Source organism: Tamandua tetradactyla, chromosome 19, assembly GCF_023851605.1.
Source record: "Tamandua tetradactyla isolate mTamTet1 chromosome 19, mTamTet1.pri, whole genome shotgun sequence".
NCBI classification, from domain to species: Eukaryota; Metazoa; Chordata; class Mammalia; order Pilosa; family Myrmecophagidae; genus Tamandua; species Tamandua tetradactyla.
The window spans coordinates 50,052,474-50,068,999 of NC_135345.1; positions in this window are offsets into that span (position 1 = coordinate 50,052,474).

Consider the following 16,526-nt stretch of genomic DNA (forward strand, 5'->3'; position numbering starts at 1 on the left):
ATTTCTGTAGTTGCTTTTTACATTTGAAATCAAACTTTCATACAGTGTGTGCTTGATTGTACCCTTTCTTTTAGGGATTTGATTAAAATATTCTAATCATTTCATTAATTTCTTTTTATGTGCTTAAACTATGTGATGTTGTACCTTCGTTATATCAAAAGCTATCTGTGGACAAAATCCATGAAACCTGTAGACTGTGATTTATACAGAAGACGTAGATTTTTCTCTAAGCAGTGATTCAGTCAATAGCAATCAGTGGCCTCTGACTTCTGATCCTTTTATCCTTCATGGCCTTTTTGTATTCTTAATCATTCATTGAGTAATCATGTGTTCTTGTAAAATACAAAGTCAACTTACATGCAATCAGGTATGGACACAAGAAATGCTTGTGCTCTCGATTTCAGGACTTACAGATACCCTAGCAGTCACATGACTGTAGTTCACTCAGTATTTTCATTAACAGTGTGGCTTTGTTATAAAATAAGTTGCTGTTTTCTTTGCTTTGGTACTACCAGATTTTAAAAGCTGCAGCAAATGAGAGTAAGAAACCGTGTTTGAAGGCTGGTGACAAAAACTATCAGCTGTATTTACAAGAGCATTGTGCAGCTTCTGAAATGTAGTTTATTGCTGTAAATATGTACAACTTATGTTAGCTTGCTTATTCCTAAAGCACAAATAAAACTTTTTAAATTAAAAATGCCTACATATAAAAAGCTTACTTTGTACTATGTTTGGAAACATGCAAGATTTCAGGCGTATCTTTTTATAACCCTTAAAAATGTCTAGAATTCTGAATCTATCATTTGAGAGGTTTTATTGTGAAATTTAATACAAATTAAATCCCTTAATTTGGAAGAAATTTATTGCAGTATTATCCAGCAATTGGAAAAAAGATACCAGCACTTTTCCAGGAGCTTATATCTGTACCACTTTGATTTTTTTTTTAATTTTCTATAAGACAACATGCCTTATGAACATTTGAACATATGGAGTACTTATATATTAGGTGAAAAAAAGAGATGCACACTTTCCTTGTATTAAAAAATGATGCATAAAACAGACTTAATAGCATCCATTTGTGAAGTGTATTATGTCAATTTCTTTTAAATCTCCACTGTAAATATGAATATTAGAGTGGGCCTAGTTGCCAGTCTTTCCTAATTTGAAGACCTCCAACTTCCAAACTCATTCTCTACCTTCAAAAAAAAATGTGTTGGTAATAAAATAATAAACAGACTAAAGGTGTGAGGCTCATTTATCCATTAATTGGTGGTTAGTCTAATAATTTTTCAATAAAAGTCTAAATTGCAGATTTAGGGAGAAATTTTTAACATCCATTCCACAAAAGCACTTGGAATCAATGCTTTCGCAGCTGACCCTGGGTCTGCAGAGCTAAAACGGATGCTGAGTCGTCCTCCACTAGCCACTATTTCCAGAAGACCACGTGGAAGAAATAAATGATCATCAAGTTTTATTTAAATTGGAAATATATCTGTAACATGTCTGTGTTTTGATACGTCAACAAGAAGCTAAAGTAAGATGGGTATTAAGCATCCAAAATCTTCCTAAACAAAGGCAAAGTGCTTATTAAGCATCTAATAGTAATAACGTAAGGACAATGGGAAAAGGCTAGGGTAAAGATACCAACAAATCTTCTCAATCTCATAGAAGATGACATTTAGGTGGTGAGACCAACTAAATAAATGGGGTTAGGACAAAACCTGCATATTGACATATTTACAATAACTGCAAAGTGAGTATGAAAATCCCTAGATAGAACTGGATGACAGAAAGTCAGAAAAGCCAATCTCACAAGACTTCTGCTTTGGCATGCCCTTGCATAAGCATGCAAGGAGGTTTCTCCTTGGGACGTCTGGGATTGCGTATTTTGCGCACACAGTGAATCTGTGCTTTCACTGGTGTCATCCATCATTACTAGCATCACTGTCTGGCCTGCCACCTGAGCCTTTCCAAACGCTCCTTAACTTTACTTCCCCCTCGTAACCCTCCCTCCTCTCACACGTTGCTGATTTCCTTTATATTTTCTTTTTTCTCCCTTCTTACTCTTTTCACTGAAGAACTTTCTCTTCCATCTTACTTCCCCACACCCTTTCCACATTACAGATTAAGCTTTCCCTGGCCATAAGCAGCTTTTCTACTGTCCTCCTCCACTTTTCTATTAATAAAGCCACAACTCATAGCATTTAAAGAATTCAACGTTGTTTGACAAAATGTGGCATAAGCAGGGTCCCTATGCACTAGCAAGATGAAGTTTGCCCATCTGTTATGTTTTACTTAAAATAGTTTAAAGACTGTTTTGGGAAACCATTAACAGGATATAACCATCAGCAGCATGTTCACTGTACAAGCTGCTTACTCTGTGCCTCAAACTGAGGGAGGCAGTATAGATATGACGATAGGCATGTCACTTGGCAATTGTGTTCCCTTCAGCAAATTATTTCACATCTGAGACCACTGTATCATTTCTTGGAGCTACTTTTTTGTTCCAAAAACACACAGAAATAGAGGGAGTATAAAGATGAACCCCCACATATTCACTACCCAGATTCTACAACTCAAGACTTTGCCACGCTTGTGTCCTGCAATCACTTTGTAAAATATTTTGAAGCAAATCCCACATCTCATGTCATTTGACCCCTAAATAGATCTAAAAGGTATGGGCTTTTATTTTTTAACCTAACCACTATGGCGTTACTATGACTAACAGTAATAATAGTCCCTTGGTATCATATAATGCCCAGTCCCTAGTCACCCTTTCCAAATTGTCTCAAAAGTACCTTGCTACAGTTGTTTGTTCAAATCGGGATCCAAGTGGGGTCCATGCATTGCGGTTCCTCCTCCCCTTCTTTCTTGCCATTCACTTGAAGAAACTATTGGTTCTCCAGGAGAATGTCCCACATCCTGGGTGCCTGTTTGCTTCCACAGGGTGTCAGTTTGCTGATCACATTTTTCCTGATGGAGCTAAAATGGGGATTTACTTCAGAGACTTTTGTGAGAATTAAGTTTATCCACACGTTATGAGATTTTTTTTTGTTTTCATCATTTTGTACCTGAGGCTATGGAAGCTCAGCAAGGCAAAGTAGTTGGCCAAATAAGTGATGGAGCCAGATGTCTAAATCCAAAATTCACACTCTTTCTTAAGTTTGGAAATTAAAAACTTTCACAATATAATTACAAATAGAACTAAATTAATCTAAAATTGCTTTGTTCAATTTTGAGATATGTGTGCATGCTTTACCCTGAAGTCTGACAAGACAGAAAGAAAAAAATGAGTTTATCAGGGGAAGTTACAGCGTGTTTATTACAAAACAGGAAGAAATGAAGTTCAAACATACTTTTAAAGATGTACTGAAACATTTTCCCAATAAAGAAATATTTTATGTTTAAGATGGAAAGCAGTTTTAAAGATTTAATTTTATAGAGATATTCAGAGGAACTAGTTTGTAGAAAAATGTACCAGCTTTTTTTTTTCAGTTGAAGGAAACCCAACTGACTATAGAACGTTTCCACACTCTGTTAATTACTAGTTCCTACTGATTAAAAGATAAAAGGGTTTAAAATACTATCACCAATTAAATAAGACACCTCCAAATGTAACAACCCCACATTTGGGTTTACTCACAGCCTATAGGGAAAAGGCAATAAACCCTTGTCTATTAAGCTCAGCGTGTCTTAAAGAAAAAATAGGCATTTATTACATACCCTAAAGAGAAAATATTGGTGGCAGGAGATAACTGTCTTTGCAGGATACTGAGACTTTGACTAAGCTCTATCATGATATAACATTATCACCATAGCTTTAGCTAGAAACATTAACACAATTTCAAATAAAATAGCATTTCTGGCAGAAATTTTTGCTTTATCAGGTTTATTTTTTATATACTTGGATCCTAAGTAGATGTAATCTTACCCAGTTTGATTATCATGATATATGACATTGCCACCAACAAAATATATTTGAGCTTGCAAGGCAAATGACAAGATTGGAAAGCTTTCTCTGTTCAGACAATAGATCAGAATCTATGTCTGGAATATAGCCTAACAGTCACATATTCTGCATCTGCAAGGGGAGAGTGCCCTCTCAAATAAGCTTATTTTGAGCCTGTTGTCATGAAAAGAGTTTAAAGCATTTTTGGATACTTTGTCTAAAATAACCATAGACAGGAAAAAACATGCTACATAATCACTCTGTTTTTTGCACTTATTTCTAAGATACAATCTTATGATACAGCTACAGGGATAACAAAGACATTTTATTCTATCTTTCTATCTTTCCTAATGACTTTTAAGAATTGACATATGTTCTAGTTTGCTAGCTGCCAGAACGCAATACACCAGAAATGGAATGGCTTTTTAAAAGGGGAATTTAATAAGTTGCTAGTTTACAGTTCTAAGGCCGAGAAAATGTCCCAATTACAACAAGTCTATAGAAATGTCCAATCAAAGGCATCCAGGAAAAGATAACTTTGGTTCAAGAAAGCCAGTGAAGTTCAGGGTTTCTCTCTCAAGTGAGAAGGCACATGGCAAACACAGTTACAGTTTCTCTTTCGGCTGGAAGGGCACATGGAGAGCAAGGCATCATCTGCTAGCTTTCTCTCCTGGCTTCCTATTTCATGAAGCTCCCCAGGAGGCATTTTCCTTCTTCATCTCCAAAGGCCACTGGCTTGTGGGATCTCGTGGCTATGTCATTCTTCTCTAGCTCTCTCTGGATCTCTCTCATTCTCCAAAATGTCTCCTCTTTTATAGGACTCCAGAAACTAATCAAGACCCACCCAGATGGGTGGAGACATGCTTCTTCTACCTAAACCAGTTTAACAGCCACTCTTGAATTAAATCACACCTCCAGGGAGATGATCTCATTACAGTTTCAAACATACAGTACTGAATAGGGATTAGAAGAAATGGCTGCTTTTACAAAATGGGATTAGGGTTAAAACATGGCTTTTCTAGGGTACATACATCATTTCAAACCAGCACGACATAGTTCTTCGACTTCATAATTTACTGTTCCCAACACTTCTCAGGCAGTTAGTTCACATAAGAGTAAGAAATGGACAACAACCAATTTTCCGTTTCACTTAAAATGTTAGTGGAGTGGATTTCTACTTCCAATCAAGATGAATTAATAAGTGCTGAATTTATCCTATAATCTAAAACAACCAAGCAAAGCAGACTCACCACCCCTCACTCCCAGAATAATGATATTCAAGATAATGGACATCAGGTAAAGAAGGATCATTGTCCTGGAGTGACAGGAAACAAATGAGGTAAGGCCTGAAATTGCTTCAGCTTTCTGCCTTGAGAGAGTTTCCAGGCCATGTGCTGGGGGGAGAAACCCAGATGGAGCCTGGTGGACTCCTGAGTTGAAGAAATGAAATTGAGATACCAGGGAGACTAAGTCAGTAGAGAGCTGTCCAAAGAGACAATCTCAGAAATCTGCAGATAATCCTTGAGTAGTCAGCAGAGTATTGATCAGTATATTCATGTGAAGAAACAAGCAAGGTTGGAAAAAGAACCATTCAAAGAGATTAGAGGGAGCAGAGCTTTCTGCTCACACATTACCAGAAATAGTGACTCTTCCCTCCGGTAAGGGTTCAAAAATTCATAAAGCATAGGGCATTGGGTAGAGTACTCAGAAAAGTCCCACCTCAGTAGTGAGAAATAATTAGCCTATTCCTGAACAACATTCTGCACCCACCTAATAAATCCTGAAAGCAAATGCAAGTGACTTAATTGTATCTCAAAGCAAAAATAAAAAAATATAAGAATATAAAAATATCTAGCACCCAGAAAAGTTAAATTCATAGTGTCTGGCATCCAATCATTTATTACCAGGAATGCAAAGAAGCAGGAAAATAGGTCACATGGTCAGAACTTATACAGATATTAGAATTAACAGATTGGAAAGTTATTTTAATTATATATCACATGTTCAAAAAGTTAAATAAACATATGTAAGACAGAGACCCAAAACAAGCATGTAGAGGTAAAATCTACAATGCTTGAAATGGAATAAACACTGGTTTTTAATGGTGTATTAGACAATACACAGAATTGAAATAACTGATCTTGAAGACATAGGAAAAAATAATATCTAAAACAAAGCAGAGGGAAAAAACAATTAAAGAGACGTAGATTTTCATATTGGATTAAAAAAAAACAGACAAATCATACCCTGCCTATGAGAAACACACTTTAAATATACACAAATAGGTTAAAAACATAAACGGGTAGAAAGATATTACATGCTATATTAGTTTGGTAGTGCTGCTGGAAAGCAATATACCAGAAATGGAATGGTTTTTAAAAAGGGAATTTAGTAAGTTACAAGTTTACAGTTCTAGTGCTAAGAAAATGTCCAAACTAAGACTCCAGCAGGAGGTTACCTTCATTCAAGAAAGACTGATGCTGTACAGAACACCTCAGTCAGCTGGAAAGGAACATAGTTGGTATCAGCTGTGCTGGTCCCTTTCTCCTGAGCTTTGCTGTTTTCAGTCTCTTTTTCCCAGGGGTTCCTCATTTGGCATCTGCGGGCCTTCACTTAGCTCCTCTGGGGAACAACTCTGGGTTCTGGCTTGTTTAGCATCTCCTTCGAAGATACATGGTGACCTCTGCTGGGTCTTGCATCTCCAAATATCTGGGTCTCATGTTGGCTCTGTCAGCTCTGAAACAACTGTTCTCCAAGCATCTGCATCTGCTCTGAAGTTTCTTCAAAATGTTTCCCCTTTAAAGAACTCCAGCAAACTAATCAAGACCCACCTTGAATAGATGGAGTCACATCTCTATCTAATCAAAAAGTCACACCCATAATAGGGCGCATCACATTGCCATATTGAATAAGGGTTCAGAGAAATGGCTGCGCCACAAGATTGAATAAGGATTAAAGCATGGCTTTTCTGGGGTACATAATATTTTCAAACAGGCACACACAGTAATACTAGTCAAAAGAAAGCTGGAGTAATTATATTAATGTCAGAAAGAGTTTATTTCAGAGCAAAAAATAGTGCCACAGATAAAGAAGAAAATTTCACAATTACAAAATGGTCAATTAATCAACAGGACATTACAATCCTAAATGTCATGACCTTAATAATAGAGCTTCAAAAATACATGAAGGGAAAACTTTTAGATTTCAGAAAAGAAACAAACAAATTCATGATTATAGTTAGAGATTTCAATAACCCTTTCTCCATCATTGGTAGAATAATAGAAAACCATCAAAGAGAGAGTAGACTTGAACTAACACTATTGTGAGGGTTGGGTTCAGGTATCAACTCAGCCAGGTGATGCTACCAAGTTGTGTACTCAGACAAGCACTTGCCTAACAGTTACTGCAAGGATATTTCATGGCTGGTTGATAAACCAGAAGGCTTGTTTATTAATTCATCAGTCAATTATTTGCAACTGTGGCTGATCACATCTATGAACAATGAAGGGTGTGACTTCCACAATGAGAGAATCCAATCAGTTGGATTTGATCCAATCAGTTGAAGACTTTTAAGGGAGAAGAGAAAATTTTCACTTTTTCTTCAGCCATCCAGCCTCCCCTTTAGAATTCACTGAGGAACATCATCAGAGTTGCCAGCCTCATGGCCAGCCCTATGGATTATGGACTCTTGCATCTCCACTGTTCCACGAGACACTTTCATAAATCTCGTATTTACAGATATCTCCTGTTAGTTCTGTTTCTCTAGAGAACCCTGACTAATTCTGAGTTGGTACCAGCAGTGGTTCTTGAGAACTTGAAACTTAAAAAAATGCGTTTTTGCAATTGCCTTTCTACTCTGATTAGACTCAAAGGTACTAATGATGCTATAACCAATAATCCAGATGGCACTGACAGTCCATGGCATGAGTTGACAATAGAAATATGCAAAATATCACCATTTGATTCTGCTAATTGTATGATTATATGAGCAAGACAAGGCTCTGGGTGAGAGTGTTTTTGACACCTTAACAGAGTTTTGTGGAGTTAAGAGGTATAATGATGTTGGCTGGTTGTTTTCAGATATGCTGGATACAGTTATGAAAGAGAGGGATGAGCTAAAGGCTTCAAATTTGCAACTCAAGTGCTGTATGAAAGATGAAAAAGTTTCTATGTGTACCCTGAAAGAAAATCTTATTTCCTGTAGTTGCAGAATTGAGATCTCTGAAAACCAGACCCAGAGCCTCATTATGAAAGTAGCAGATTTACAACAAAAACTAAATTCTCAGCCTTGCAGGATGTCTGCTATTAAAGTAAGAGCTTTGATTGGAAAAGAATCAGATCCTGAAACTTGGGATGGGGACATATGGGTTGATAAAGATGGCAGCAGGGACACAGAGACCCTGGATTCTGCTGAGTCTGCTAGATAGACCTGTAGTGGCATGTCCTGAGGTAACAGCCACCCCATCTCCAGCCTGACCTAAGAAAACAGCCACCCAATCTCTAACTTGCCCTCAGGAATCAGTTACTCAACCTCCAGCCTTCCATAAAGAAAGAGCTTCCCAACCTCCAGCCTGCCTTGAGAAAACAGCTTCCTGGCCTCCATTCCTCCCTGAGGAGTCTGCCATCCAACTGCTACCTAAAGCGATTAATCCTTCAGTGCCTGCTACATCTATCTTCACCTTCCCTGGGGAAACAGCCCTCACTCCTCTGTCTGGACTGAATAATTCTGTTTCAACAGATGAAACTGCAAAGGAATGCACTGACGTAACTGGCTTGAAAGACACTTCTAATTTTTTCATGACCCACCCCCACCACCTTTCTTCTCTTTGAGACCTATAACGAGGTCAAGTCTCAGCAGGCCCCAAAAGATAAGGTACAAAGTGTGAACCAAGAGGAGGTATGCTATACTCCAAAATTATTGCATGAATTTTCTAATTATATAGGCAGAAATCACGGGAATATGTGTGGGAATGGAAATTAAGGATGTGGAATAATGGTGGAAGGAATACAAAATAGGATCAGGCTGAATTTATTAATATGGGCCCACTAAGCAGAGATTCTGCATTCACTGTGGTAGCCTGAGGAGTTAAAAAAAAAGCATTAAGAGTTGTTTGGGTGATTGGCTGAAATATGGATCAAAAGGTGGCTGACATTATCTAAGGTTGAAATGCCAGAACTGCCCTCGTATAATGTAGATGAGGAAATCCAAAAGCTTAGAGAGATTGGAATTTTAGAGTGGAGTTATCATGGAAGACGTGCTCACACACTCTAGGAATTGTCAGAGGACACACCTTTTACCAGGATTTTGAGGAATAAATTTGTGAGACAACCTCCATCAACCCGGAAGAACTCTGTAGTCACCCTTCTTTGTAGGTCAGCTATTGCTGTGAGAACTGCTGTCACCAAGCTGGAATCCTTAATCACAATGGGATGATGAAATTCCAAGTTGACAAAGCCATGTGGCAATAGTTAATCACCATAAACAAGATGAGCATAGCTACCATAATGAACAGCAAACTCAAAGCTCTGAGTCACAAAGAATTATGACATTGGCTAGTAGATCATGGGGTACCTAGAAGTAAAATAGATGGGCAGTCTATAAATTCTTGTTTGAGTGGTATAAACAGAAGAGTTCTAGGTCAAGTGAACACAAGTCTAATATGAAATACAAACACAGAGTCACAGCCTCTTAGTTCCAAGACGTGAGAAAGTTTACAAACCCAAAGCTCCTTGAATGAGGGGAAAGCCAGGTACCCTTGGGGAAAGACCCTATTACACTGCCAAAACTTTACACTGTTAGCCTTCCTCCCAGCTTCCCCAAGGAGACCTATGGCCTTTAACGAGGGTAACTGTGCATTGGGGAAAAAGAAAATGTCAGATATTTTGTGGATTAATAAACAGAGGCTAAGAAGTGACCCTAATTCAGGAGACCCAAAATATCACTCTGGTCCACCAATCAGAGTAGAGGCTTATGGAAGTCAGGTGATCAATGGGGTTTTAGCTCAGGTCTATCTCGGAGTATATCCAGTGGGTACCTGGACCCATTCTGTGGTTATTTTCCCAGTTCTGGGGTGCATAATTGGAATCAACATATGCAGCAACTGGCAGAATATCCACATTGGTTCCCTGACTCATGGAGTGCAGGCTATTATGGTAGGAAAAGCTGAGGGGAAGCCACAAGAACCACCATTAGTAAATCAGAAGCAATACCAGATTCCCAGATGGATTGCAGAGATTAATGCCAGACTTAGAGACTTGAAAGGATGCAGGGGTTGTGATTCCCACCACATCCCCATTCCACTCTCCTATTTAGCTTGTGCAGAAAACAGAGGGTCTTGGAGGATGACAGTGTACTATCATAAACTTAACCAGGTGGTGATTCCAATTGCAGCTGCTATTCCAGATGTGGTATCATTGCTTGAACAAATCAACACATCCCCTGGTACCTGGTATGCAGCTACTGATCTGGCAAATGGTTTTCTCTAGATAAATGTTAGTAAGGACCACCTCAAACAGTTCAATTTTAGCTGGCAAGACAGGCAGTGTACCTTCACTGTCTTACCTCAGGGTTATATATATTTACTCTCCAGCCCTATGTCATAATCTTGTCCACAGGGATCCTGATCACTTCTCCCTCCCACAAGACATCACATTGGTCCATTGTATTGATGATATCATGTTGAGACCTTTCTGAGTGGGCAAAAAACATGAAGATATTTATACCCCATATGAATGTTCACCAGAGGGTGATTTCAACAGAGGAAGGTTTTAATAATCAAGATTTAACAATCTCACAGTAGATGACCCATTCTGTAAATATAAGAATCCTCTTGTATCCTCTTTTTACAGCTACTCCTCCATAGCATGTGCCCAATGGGCTCATGAAGAAAGTGGTCATGGTGGTAGGGATGGAGGTTACACAAGGGATTAGCAACATGGACTTACAAACACCAATGCTGACCTAGCTACAGCTATTTTGAGTGCCCGATCTGCCTGTAGCAGAGATCCACACTCAGTCCCCAATACAGCACCAATCTCAGAGGTGATCAGCCTGCTATCTGCTGGCAGGCTGATTACATTGGACCACTTCCATCATTGAAGGGGCAGCAATTTGTTCTAACTGGAATAGACACATACTCCAGATATGTGTTTGCATTCCCTGCACACAATGCTTCTGCAAAAACTACCATATGTGGACTTATAGAATGCTTTATCTACTGTCTTGATATTCCATACAGTATTGCTTGTGATCAAGGAACACCCTTCACAGCAAATAAAGTGCAGGAATGATCACATACTCATGGAATTATCTGGTCTTACCATGTTCCCCATCATCCAGAGGCAGCTGGGTTAATAGATCTGTGGAATGGCCTTTTGAAGACCCAATTACAGCATCAACTAGATGGCAATAGCTTGCAGGGTTGGGGCAATGTTCTCTAGAAGGTTATGTATGCTCTGAATCAGTGTCCACTCTATGGTGCTACTTCTCCAATAGCCATGTTTCATGGGTCCAGGAAACAAGGAGTAGAAATGAGAGTGGCACCACTCACTATCACCCCTAGTGATCCACTAGGAAAATTTTTGTTTCCTGTCCCTGAAACCTTAAGCTCTGCTGGTCTCCAGGACTTAGTTTGAAAAGGAGGAGTTCTCCTACTGGGAGATACAACAATGATTCCATTGCACTGTAAGTTAAGACTGCCACCTGGGTACTTTGGGCTTCTCATGCCTCCAAATCAACAGGCAAGAAAGGGGATTACTTTACTGGCTGGGGTGACTGATCTTAGTTACTCCGTGATCAACTAAGGGTGTCTCTTCCACAATGAGAGAATCCAATCAGTTGGATTTGATCCAATCACTTGACAACTCTTAAGGGAGAAAAGAGAATTTCCACTTCTTCAACCAGCCAGCCTTTCCTTTAAAGTTCAGTCAAGGAACTTCATTGGAGTTGCCAGCTTCGGAGCCAAATAGGACTGCAACTGCACAATAGATGTAAAGAAGAGTTTTCCTGAAATGCAGGAGATCCTTTAGAGCATCTCTTAGTACTACTATGTCCTGTGATTAAAGTCAATGGCAAACTGCAGCAACCTAATCCAGGCAGGATTACCAATAGCCCAGAAACTTCAGGTATGAAGGTCTGGGTCACCCCATCGGGCAAAGAACCTCCCCACCAAGCTAAGTGCTTGCTGAGTGTAAAGGGAATATGGAATGGGTAGTAGAAGAAGTTAGTGATAAATATGAATTACGACCATGTGACCAGTTACAGAAACAAAGACTGTGATTATATGAATATTTCCTCCTTGTTTTGTTGGAAGCACATTTGCATTTGTCCATAAAGCAGATATCTTGGTTTCCTCTTATCATATGACATAAGTTGCATTGTTCATGTTATCGTACTTAAGTTATAGGATATCAAGTTTAAGAGTGAATGTTACCTAAGTACTTGCACCTATTCTAGAGATATTTATTGTGTTTCTGGTTGTGTGCAGGACAGAGTATTGTTAGGTAAAACATATGCCTGTTATTGCGTTCTATTCAAAGATTAAGTATGGTTTAAGGTGATGTGTATAGCTGCCAAGTTAGCAAGGGGTGGACTGTAATGGTTGAGTTCAGATGTCAACTTGGCCAGGTGATGTTACCAAGTTGTCTGCTCAGGCAAGCACCAGCCTAACAGTTACTGCAAGGATATTTCATGGCTGGTTGATAAACCAGAAGGCTAGTTTATTAAATCATCAGTCAAGTGATTGCATCTGTGGCTGATTACCTCCACGAGCAACTGAAGGTGTGTCTTCTACAATGAGAGAACCCAATCAGTTGGATTTGATCCAGTCTCTTGAAGACTTTTAAGGGAGAAGAGAGAATTTCCACTTCTTCAACAAGCCAGTCTTTCTTTTAGAGTTCGTCAAGGAACTTCATTGGAGTTGCCAGCCTCACAGCCAGCCCTACAAATTTTAGACTGTAGCATCCCCATGGTTGCACGAGACACTTTCAGAAATCTTGTATTTACAGATATCTCCTGTTGGTTTTGTTTCTCTAGAGAACCCTGACTAATATAACTATCAAACAACTGGACCTAAGTGAAACTTATAGAACACTCCACCCAGCAACAGCAGAAGATACATTCTTCTCGACTATACACGGAACATTTCCCAACATAAACCCATACTGGGCCTTAAAACAAACCTCAATAAATTTTTTAAAGTTTAAAGTCATACAAAGCAAGTTCTCTGAACATAGTGAAATTAAATTAGAAATAAAAATAAATTTGGAAAACTTCCAAATATTCGGATACTTTTTTCTTATATTACTAAAAGCATGAAACGGGTTGGCTTAAACACTGGGAATTTAGTAGCTTACAGTGTGAGTCCAGGAAACTGTCCAAAACCAGGCATCATCAAGGTGATATTTTCTTCCTGAAGATTGGCTGCTAGCGATCCTGGATTCTTGTATCATATGGCAAAGTACATCTTGGAATTTTCTTGTCTCATTCTTCTCTTCTATGTTTCACTGATTTTAGCTTCTTGCTTCTGTGCCTCTCTCTTTGTTTTCATTCCATTTATAAAGGTCTCCAGTAATAGGATTAAAATTCATCCTGAATGAGGTGGGTCACACTTTAACTAAAGTAACCTTATCAAAAGATTCTACTTACATGGGTTCATACCCACAGGAAAGGATTAGCTTTAAGAACATGTCTTTTTTCTGGGGTACATGCAGCTTCAAAATAACCCAAGAATCAAGAAGGAAATCAAAAGAGAAAATAGAAAGTATTTTAGCCTTAATAAAAATAAACGCACCAATCAGAATTTGTGGTCTACTGGTAAAGTACTATTCTGAAAAAATGTATAACACTATAATATTAGCATTATAAAGTACACATATTAGAAAAGAAGAAACATCTCTAAAATGACCTTAGCCTCCACCTTAATAAACTTACAAAACAGACACACCAATAACACACAAACAAGACAAACAAAATTCAAAATAAACAGAAAAAAAGGAATTATAAGCATAAAAGCAGAAGCCAATGAAATAGAAAATTTAAAAAAAATAGAGAAAATCAATACAACCTAGTTTGGTTTGCTAAAGCTGACAAAATGCAATATACCAGAAATGGGTTGACTTCCAAGCTTACAGTTCCTAGGGCATGAAAAATGTCCAAATTAAGGCCTCAGTGGTATGATACCATCTATGAAAACTGGCTCCCAGCAAGCTCGGGTTCCTCAGTCTGTTAGCAAGGCACATAACAACATCTGCTGGTCCTTCTCTCCCAGGTTTCATTGCTTCTACCTTCTGGCTTCAGTGGCTTTCTCTCGGCTTCCTTGGGGTTTTTTTCTGCTAGCTTCTCTTAATTAGCTTTCTCTTAGCTTCTGCATGTGTTTTATCCTCTTATAAAGGGCTCCAATAAGAGGACTAAAACCCATCATGAACGAGGTGGGTCACATCTCAATTGAAATAAGCTATTCAAAAGTTTCCACGCACAGTAGGTCTATACCCACAGGAATGGATGAAAAGAAATTGACTATTTCTGGGTACAAACAGCTTCAAGCTACCACACAACCAAAACCTTGTTCTTTGAGAATACCAACCAAGTATGAAAGACTGGTCTGAAATAACAGAGAAGACACAATTACAGTAATCAAAAATGAGAAAGATTTCGTCACTATACCTTCAACAGCTATGAAAAGTAAAAGAAAATAATATTATGAACAATTTTATGCCTATAAATTCAACATTTACATGATATGGACAAATTTCTTGAAAGTTACAAATTACCTAGTTCACTCCAGAAAGAAGATATGACCGAAATAGTCATATATATATATATATATATATGTATAATTAATTTGTAGTTAGACCTTCTCATAAAGAAAATTTCAAACCCTGATAACTTCATTGATTCTAAATATACTAAATTCTAAATATGTTAATTCTAAATATACTCTTCCAGAAAACTGAAGAGGAAGGAATATTTTCTAACTCATTCTATTAGATCAGCATTATCTTTGATACAAAAAAAAAAAAAACCAAAAAACCAGATAAAGGCATTGCAAGAAAAGAAAGCTACAGACCAATTCCTCAAGAATAGATATTCAAATACTCTAAACAAAATTTTAGGAGCTCAAATTCAACATATAAAATGGACACTATATCATGACAAAGTAGGGTTTATTTGAGGGATAGATAATCTAACATTTGAAAAACAGTGATACAATTCACCAGAAAAGAAAAAAAACAGTATGATAATCCCAATAGATACAGAAAAGGTATCTAACAAAATCCAGCATCATTCCTGATCAAAACTCTCAACAAACTAGGAATTAGAAGGATACTTCAAGCTGATAAAGGAAAACCAAAAAAAAATCACAGTTAACATCACAGGTAATGTGGTGGAAGACTGAATGCCTCGTCCCTAAGATCGAGAACAAAATAAGGATGTTAGCTTTCACCACTGTTATGCAACGCAGTACTGGAGATTCTAGACAGTGAAATAAGAAAAGAAGAAGAGAAAGAGGATGAAAAGGAAGAGGGAGGGAAGAATGAATGAAGGAAGGAAGGATGGAAGGAAGGAAGGGAGGGAGGGAGGGAGGGAGGGAGGAAGGAAGGAAGGAAGGAAGGAAGGGAGGGAGGGAGGGAGGGCATCCAGATTGGAAAGGATGAAACAAAATTGCCTTTATTTGCAGACGACATGACTATCTATGCAGGGAATGCGCATAGGCATGTATGGAATCTGATGTATCCACAAAAACAGCTATTAGAACTAATGTGAGTTTAACAAGGCTGCAGGGAATAAGATTAATATTCAAAATTTATTTTATTTCCGTATATTACATTGTTTGAAATGTAAATGAAAAAATGATAATTCATTCAGGCACATATGATCTGAGAGTTTAAAACGAACATTCTGATGCAAGGACAAATCCATTTTACTTTTATCCCCCTCAAACACATGAGCACCAAATTGTCCAAGAACACTTAATATTTAGTAAAACAATAAAGAATGTAAAAATTAGGAAGGGGAGCTTTTTTGAAAGGAAATCTTTGCAGATCATTTTACTGCAAATAAAACATAGCAAACAATGAGTGCACAGTCCTGATACACACAGATAGTGATAATTAACAGGTACTCCAGAAATGGCAGAGCTCAAAACAATGGATATTAAGTAAATTAAAGGTACGTCAGATACAAAGGAGAAAATAACACAGATTTGAAGAATGAAATAACCGTCTCCATCAACATGACATAGGCAGGGAGGGTGAAGGGAACAAAGCCAGGTACAAATTTTTCCCCAATGTTTTTATCAGGGTGATTTTGTTTTTCTTCTTAAAGCTTGTGTATATTAGATTTATTACAATAATTCTTCGTTGCCATTCTAAATATTAATATTTTACCCTTTAATGAGAAGGATCAGGAAAAGAGAAAATGTCAAAACCCTTTTTGAAGTTTACTGCCAGGTCCATTTAGGCAAAACCAGTGACGACCAGTACGTGTTCTGCTTTCCTCACTCCTTTCACTTTAAAACCTACAGGGCCACAAAAAGCATAGTTCGGGGAAAACAATCAACCATGGAAAGTGCTCCTA